We start from the raw sequence: 8,798 nt of genomic DNA on the forward strand, positions 1-8,798 counted from the left end.
TTGGTTTAACTAATGCACCTGTAATATTTATGGATTTGATGAACAAAATCTTCAGACTGTATTTAGACAGATTTGTTGTGGTATTTATTGACGACATTCTGATATATTCAAGAGATGAGCCTGAGCATGCTTAACATTTGAGGATTGTGTTGCAAACTCTGTGAGATAAATAATTGTTTGTTAAATTTAGCAAATGTGACTTTTAGCTCTGATAAGCCAATTTTCTAGGACATATAGTATCAATTGAAGGCATCAGAGTTGATCCGAGTAAAATTTCAGTAGTTGTTGATTGGAAACCACCGAGAAACGTATATGAAGTTAGAAGTTTTCTGGGATTAGCTGGTTATTACTAAAGGTTCATCAAATGGTTCTCGATGATAGCTACAACAATGATGCGACTCTTACAAAAGGATGTGAAATTTGAATGGTCCAAAAAATGCCAGCAAAATTTCAATCAGCTGAAAGCATTGTCAACCGAGGCACCTGTTCTGGTTCAGCCTGAATTAGGTAAAGAGTTTGTGATTTTCAACGATGTATCCCTAAATGGTTTAGGTTGTGTTTTGATGTAGGAAGGCAAAGTAATAGCTTATGCTTTTAGACAGTTAAAGCCGCACGAAAAGAACTATCCGACTCATGACCTAGAGTTAGAAACTATTGTATTTGCGTTGAAAATTTGGTGACATCATTTGTTCAGTGAAATATGTCATATTTTTACAAATCATAAGAGTTTAAATTACTTAATGTTGCAAAAAAAAACTTGAATTTGAGACAACGCAAGTGGCTTGAACTATTAAAAGATTATGAGTTGATCATTGATTATCATCTAGGAAAAGCAAATCTAGTTGCTAATGCTTTGAGTAGAAAATCTTTATTTACTCTGCGAGCAATGAACACGCGACTGACACTTTTTGACAATGGCTTGATCCTAGCCGAGATGAAAGCTAAACCGATGTTTTTACAGCACATTTGTGAAGCTCAAAAATGTGAGTCGACTTCTGATTCAGAATTTCAAATAGAACACGATGATTGTTTATTGTTCAAAGGTAGAATTTGTGTACTGAAAAATCTAGAAATCATTTAGATAGTCTTGTACAAAGCTCATAGTGGCAGCTTTCTATTCATCTAGGAAGTAATAAGATGTACAGTGATTTGAAACAGATGTACTGGTGGGTGAGAATGAAACGCGAGATTTCTGACTTTGTATCGAGATGTTTAGTATGTCAGCAAGTTAAAGTTGAACATCAGGTACCTTCTAGATTGTTACAGCCAGTGATGATACCGAAGTGGAAATAGGATTGAGTTACTATGGACTTCGTATCGGTTTTACCCTCATTTTCGAGAAAGAAAGATGCTATTTGGGTTATCATTGATTGTTTAACGAAGTCTGGACATGTTATTTTGATACGTAAAGATTACTCCCTTGACAGATTAGTTGAATTATATGTTTCTGAGATTTTCAAATTACAGGGGGTGCCAGTTTCTCTCATTTCGGATAGAGATCCATGGTTTACATCACAATTCTGGAGAAAGTTACAGGAAGCTCTTGGTACGCAATTACATTTTAGTACTGCATTTCATCCTCAGACCAATGGTCAGTCCGAGCGAGTAATTCAAATTATAGAAGATATGCTTCATTGCAGTGTTTTAGAATTTGAAGGCAACTAAGAGAAATATCTACCGTTGGTTGAATTTGCGTATAACAACAGTTTGCAGTCAAGCATAAAAATGGCACCGTATGATACTTTGTATGGTCGTGAATGTTGAACTCCATTATACTAGACTGAGCTTAGTGAGAAAAAGATACACGGGTTGATTTAATTCGTGAGGCTGGAAAAAGTAAAAGTAACCCAAGATAGTTTGAAAGCAGCTTTTGATCGTAAGAAATCATATGCGGATCTTAAATGTAAAGACATAGAATTTCAAGTCAGCGACAGAGTATTCTTGAAGGTATCACCCTAGAAGAAAGTTCTTTGGTTTGGTCGTAAAGAAAAGCTAAGTCCGTAATTTATCGGGCCGTTTGAGATTACAGAAAGAATCGGACCTGTTGTGTATCGATTAGCTTTACCATCAGAACTAGAAAAGATTCATAATGTCTTTCACATGTCTATGTTTCGATAGTATTGATCTAACCCTTCACATGTTATCTCTCTTTGACAGATGCCGAGATTCAGCCTGATATGTCGTACAATGAAGAACCGATCAGAATTCTGGTACAAGAAGTGAAAGAATTGAGAAACAAGAACATAGATTTAGGAAAAGTTCTATGGAAAAGACATGGTATAAAAAAAGCCATGTGACAGCCCAAAATTGACCCTAGTCGGGAAGTGGTTTCGGGACCGCTAAACCGAGTCACCGAAATGTTTGAATGTGATATTTATTGTCTAGAATATGTAATTATGAATGTGTGAAAATTTCAAGCTTCGATTTAGTCGATTGCATGTGAATTTAGTCAATAGGACTTATGTGCGACATTTTTGAAATGTGATAGGTCGAAGCATAAGGACCTATTAGTGCATGAAATAAAAAGGGGGGACTTGCATGTCAAATTTCCCCCCTAATTAGTAGTGGCCGGCCATGACAAGCATGGTAGACCAAGTGTGATGGGCAAGACATGTCATAGACATGTTGTGTTGGTGCATCATGGGTGGAAAAAATAAAATAAGGAGAATGGGCATAAAATAATGAAAGGGAATATGATGGAAACAAAAAAAAGTGTGTGGTTGTCTCCCCCCCCCCCCATTTTGCCGAAACTAGAAAGAAAAACAAAAAAAAAGTGCTCATCCTTTGGTTCATCTTTGGCCAAAAAAATTTAAGGAGGAAGGAAGAAGAAAGGTTGAAGGGGTTCGGCCATGCATGTAACTAGGCTAAGGTATGTTTGATGATGTTCCATGAGATGCATGCATGTTTTAGTTGTTAGCTTGAGTTCTACCTAGCCCATGGTCTAAATCTTGCTATGTGATGGAAATGACACTCGGCCATGGATGCATCATTCTTGCTTGGTGTTGATGTTGTGTCGGTGAGATACCAAGTTATTTTCGTGACCAAGTTGAGATTTGAATTTTTGGAATAAGTAAGGTTTTCGGCTATGGAGATTAATAAGGGTGATGGTTGTGTTTCATGCTAAATCTAGATGAAAAATGGTAGTTACTTACATCTTGATGATTATGAGTTTCTTTCTTGGTTCTACCTTAGATCCATGAAGTATATTTTTATTTGGTGTTGTTGGAAGTATCGGCCATGGTATATCCATGAGTGTGATTTATGCTTATTGCATGGTAGGTAAGATTTATGTTTTGGATATATGTTTAAATTTGGTTATAATCAAAATTTGGGATTCGGCTCTTGCACATATATATATATGATTGCACATGATGGTGCTTCAGTTATGGATTAAATGATGGATGCGTATTGAGTATAATATGGAATGCATTAGTTAGTAAAATGTATGTCATTTATGTGTGGTATTAAGTATATAATCGGCCTCAACATAGACATGCATATTCGGCCATAGGAAGAAGATTGGTGTTGCATGTATTCGGTTAGAGGCAAGCATATTGATGCTTTTGTCTTGGCTTAGAAAATTCGGCCAAGGGGGAAAATTAGCTAAAACGTTGAGTTTGATTCATGATTTCGTACATATGTGACTTTAATGTCTAATGTATAAATATGGGCTAAGTGCCTTGTGTTCCTCTTTTCGATGCTCAAATGATTAAATCAATTTATTTGTTTAATTAAGCTCAAGAGCAAAGGGGAACTAAATCCGATAAAGGGAAGGAAAAAGTGGTCGAATAGCTATCGGAATCGTTCGACAACACCCGAGGTAAGTTCTTGAGTAAAAGAGCTTAAATTATGATTTGATTAGATCATGTTTTAAGCAAATTAAAATCATGCCTTTTGTGTGGCTATTGAGCCGAAATTGCAAGAATGATAAATGTCTTGTGTTTGAGTTTTGCTAACGAGAACGAAATACGAATGTGCCATGATTTATTGTTAAATGTGCATGGTTATTTGAATGATGTCCGGGCTAAGTCCCGAAGGCTTTGTGCTAAGTGACCATATCCGGACTAAGATCCGAAGGCATTTGTGCGAGATACTAATTCCGGGCTAAGCCCGAAGGCATTTGTGCGAGTTACTAAATCCGGGTTAAGTCCCGAAGGCAATTGTGCGAGTTACTATAACCGGGCTATGTCCCGAAAGCATTTGAACGAGTAGCTATATCCGGTTAAATTCCGAAGGTACGTGATTTGGGAATGAATGATCTTGCTGTAAAAATTTCAGTAAATACTCTAGAAACATCCCAACATTGAGGTATGTTTCGTATGTGCTTGAATTTAGTTGAGCCCTTACAAATAAGTATTCGCTCAGTTGATAAACGAGCTACCGGCCTTTGGCTAAGTTGATCTTTTGTGTATGTACATAAGGGTTGGTAATGTGAAGCAAGTATGATATTGAAAAATTGTGCATATGAAATTATCCGTTTAGCTACATGAATGCTATACTTTTGTTGTGCTGGAATTCCTTGCTCAAAACTTACTAAGCATAAATTGCTTACTCCGTTTCTTTGATCCTCTGTTTTATAGATTTTGGTTATCCAGCTATCGGACTCGGGATTTTGAAGTCGAAGTCGCCCACACTATCAAAGCCCCCCCCTTTTTGGTACAATTTTGGTTGAACTTCGAAATGGCATGTATAGGACTACCCGTTTGTTGTGGGTCATAGACCCTTTGGACTTGTATAATTTTGGATAGCCATGCGAAAATGGCTCCTATGTGTTTGAGTATAATGTTATAATCATTTGGTGTGGATATGCTTGACAAGGATTGGCCATGGGAATGGTTAATCACTATCATAAATTGTGCTATTTATGCAAAAAGGGCTAGTTGAATCATGGAAACCATGAAATAGGTAAAGTCTACCTTAAAGGCAGATGCTGACAGCAGTAGTGATGTAGATTTGGAAAATCACTAAAAATAGTAGGAATGGAATTAAATAGTGAATAAGTTATGTAAACGAACCTTGATGAATCTATTTTCATAGGAAAGTAACGAAACAATCATACGGACAGTATGTTAAGAGATATTCAGGTTCTCGTGAGACAGGGCCAGAACGGTTTCTGAATTTCCTGTTCCGACTTTGGAAATTCATTATAAATTAACCAGAGACAATTAGGAGTCAATACATATATGTATAGATTCCTCTCTGAGTCTAGTTTCTATAGAAACAAACGGCATCAGTATTGAAGCCCTGTACAGGGAGATATCCAAGTCGTAATGCGCAAAGGTCAGTGTAGTCGATCCCTGTAACATGGGAGACTTGGACTAATAAACTGTACTAATTGGCCCAACCAAAAATTCTAGAAAAAAATATGTAGATGGGCATATGAGTCTAGTTTCAGGGAAAATTTACGGAACTGGATTCCGAGTTTCTGAACTCAAGATATGATTTTTAAAGCGACTATTACGCAGATTGGAAGTGTCTGGAAAATTTTTAAAGTCTGTTAACACCTCGTGTTCGACTCCGGTGACGGTCTCGGGTTCGGGGTGTTACAAGCCACCTAGGAACCAGAGAAGCTATGCAAAAGCAATATCCGAACCTCTTTTCTGGTAAGATTTTTGGAGATGAAAATCCCTTTAAGGGGGGAGAGTTGTAACAGCCATTTTTAGTGAAATCAAAATAGTGGTTTTGAGACCACAAAATTGAAGTCAAAAAATTATTTTATTATTATTTTATTCCCTACAGCATGATAGTTGTATCATGTAAAAATTTCGTTAAGAAATTTTACCGTTAACATGCTCAATTTGATAAAAAGGACTAAATCGCAAAAAGTGAAAAAGTTGAGTTCTAATCGCTAAAGGTATTAAATAGATATTGAAATTTAAAGTAGAAGTCCTTATATGGTAATTAGACCATCAGAGTGGATAGTGGATTTTAATGGCTTGGTATTATTGAAATATTAAATATTTTTAAAAGGTATTTTAGTAAAAAAGGTAAATAAATGATAAATTAAGTAAAATAAAAACAAAACATAATATTTTACTTTTATCTTTCAACCAAAAATAGAAGCAAAGAGTAGCCACTGTTGAAGCTACATTTAGCCATCCTTGTTTCTTTGATAAGGTATGCATTTTTATCCCCTTTTTAATGATTTTTATATTTTCGGGATCGTTGCAGCTAAATCTAGCTAGCCCGGGGACTAATTTGTTAAAATATTAGGGTTTTTCCATTGATGCATGTACATGAGTTTTGAATTTTGATGATAGAAAATAGATGGTTGTTGATAGATAAACAACTTTTGTAAAGGGATTTTTGATAAAATTGTCAAATAGGGACTAAATTAAAAATAAAAAATATTGCATGGTAAAATTGGGAAATAAATTAAATATAGGGCATTCTAGAGACCTAGTTAACATTCGACCATAGTGGGTTATGGTGAAATTGCATAAATTTCCATTTTTATGAGCTAGGGACTAAATTGCAAAGAAATAAAAAGTATAAGGGCAAAATAGTATTTTTTCCAAAAATATGATTTTGGGCTAAATTGAATGAGTTATATATTAAATTGACTTAAATTTATCCATATAGATCAAGACAGGTCTCGTACGGAGTTATATCGGGGAAAAGGGAAAATCTTGGATTAATCGCCTCCGTATCTACGTATACTCGTCGAGGTAAGTTCGTGTAATTAAATCATGCATATATATTTTTAATTGAAATATATATATGTTATGAATTGTCATACATAATTACCAATTGCATATCCAACAACATACGACGATTACCAAGCCCCGTTTGAGCCTTAGGAATCCGTAGGATACAAATAACATGTCATTGGGGTTTACATGATGTGGGTACTAGTCTTGAACATCCTACCGATGGCTGAGTTCCTGCATGTATTACGGATACTCCATAGCTTGTGTGAGCAGCATCGTGTAGCTACGTTTCGACCCATAACTAGTGAGAGCATACCGATCTATAGCTCTTGTAAGCATACCAATTTATAGCTCGTGGGAGCATACTGATCTACAGCTCGAGTGAGAATACCGATTCACAGCTTGAGTGAGCATACTGATTCACAGCTCATATAAGAATACATGTACATCAATTGATAGATTACAGTTATATGAGCTAGCACACTATGTGTGAGCTATCCTGGGTATCCAACGGTATTCTAAACAGTTCAACTGGCAATGTTCTGATACGAAATGATAAGAGTTCGATACGAACTATTATAGGTATACACATGAATTACATGGAAATGTTGTTACATGTTATATGGAAAATGGATTTTAATGATACATGTATATGAAATTTATCATTTGATGTGCTCATCCATGATTATTGGTGTATATATTTATTTACATTGCTAACATGGTTGATGTATATGTGCTTAGGCATGTGGCCAAATTATGTTGGGATATGGTATGTTTACTTACCTATTATGCGACTAAATAGTAAGCTTTATTCTATATTAAATGAACTTACTAAGCTTAAATGCTTACTCTGTGTTATTTTATGTGTTTTATAGTGAATCGGAAGCTCGTTCGAGTTGGAAGCTTGTTGGAGCTATATCACACTATCCATCAGCTCTTTCGATACTTTTGGATGTTTAATTTCGGTTTTAATGGCATGTATAGGTATTTTGGCTAATGTTGGCCATGTGTTTTAATTGTAAAAATGGTCATTTTTCTTGGCTTGTGTTTTGGCATTTTTGTTGGTGAAATTGTATATTTTGGTATGTATATAAGTAGCCTTAAAATGGTTGATGAATGACTTAATAAGGTTGAATGATGGAAGATGAAATGATAGAGGAATATGCATAATATATATGGCTTGTGACTTGTTGAGATTTGGTGCTTTGTTTGAATGGCTTATATGACTATTGATGCTAATTATAGAATGGCATTTTGATGCCAAATGGTTGTGTTTTGGTAAGTAAATTATATGGTATGTATTGATACAAATATGCATACAAGTTAGTTGATTATTTGGTCAAATTGAATACATGGTTAGACATGTTTATATATTGTCATTTGAGGTGCCTAAGGGCATTTTGGTTGTATGATGTTATAGCATATGTTTATGGCTTGTTTATGCTTGATTTGGATGCCTTGTTATGGCTTGTATATATATGCAATGTTGATTGTAGGTACATACCTAATTGGGTGTGAAAAATGGCTTGTAAAATGGCATATTTTCATCCACATAGGCAGAGACACGGGCGTGTGTTTCAACTGTATGTGATACACGGCCAGGTTACACGGCTGTGTGTCCCCTGTAGTTTCAAAAGGGTTGCAAGTCAGGTTGTTACACGGCCTGACACACGGGCGTGTGAAGTTATTCCAAAGGGTACACGGCCTGGCAAATGGGCGTGTGGCTTAGCCGTGTGACCCAAGTCTGTGAGTTACTCGGGCACGGACATTGGATGGGACACGGCCATGTGTCCATATTTCGAATGCCCACACGGCCTAAGACACAAGCGTGTCTCTTGGCCATGTGAGTGACACGGCCTGGTCACAATGTTGTGTGATCCCTACAGTGTTGAAAATTTTTAATATTTTTTGAAAAATTCTCTGAATTTCTGATTTAGTCTCGACTTATTTCTAACACCTATTTAGGACGCTAAGGGCTCGTATGAGGGACAATATGTATGTTTTTACTTGGTTTTAATATGTTTATTGCTATGATATGAAATGTTTGAAATTTATGTCCATTTGAGTTGTAAACTCTGGTAATGCTCTATAACTCTATTTCAACGACAGATACAGGTTAGGGGTGTTACATTCAGATCTGGTAAATTG

The sequence above is a fragment of the Gossypium hirsutum genome, chromosome D08 (assembly GCF_007990345.1).
Source record: "Gossypium hirsutum isolate 1008001.06 chromosome D08, Gossypium_hirsutum_v2.1, whole genome shotgun sequence".
NCBI classification, from domain to species: domain Eukaryota; kingdom Viridiplantae; phylum Streptophyta; class Magnoliopsida; order Malvales; family Malvaceae; genus Gossypium; species Gossypium hirsutum.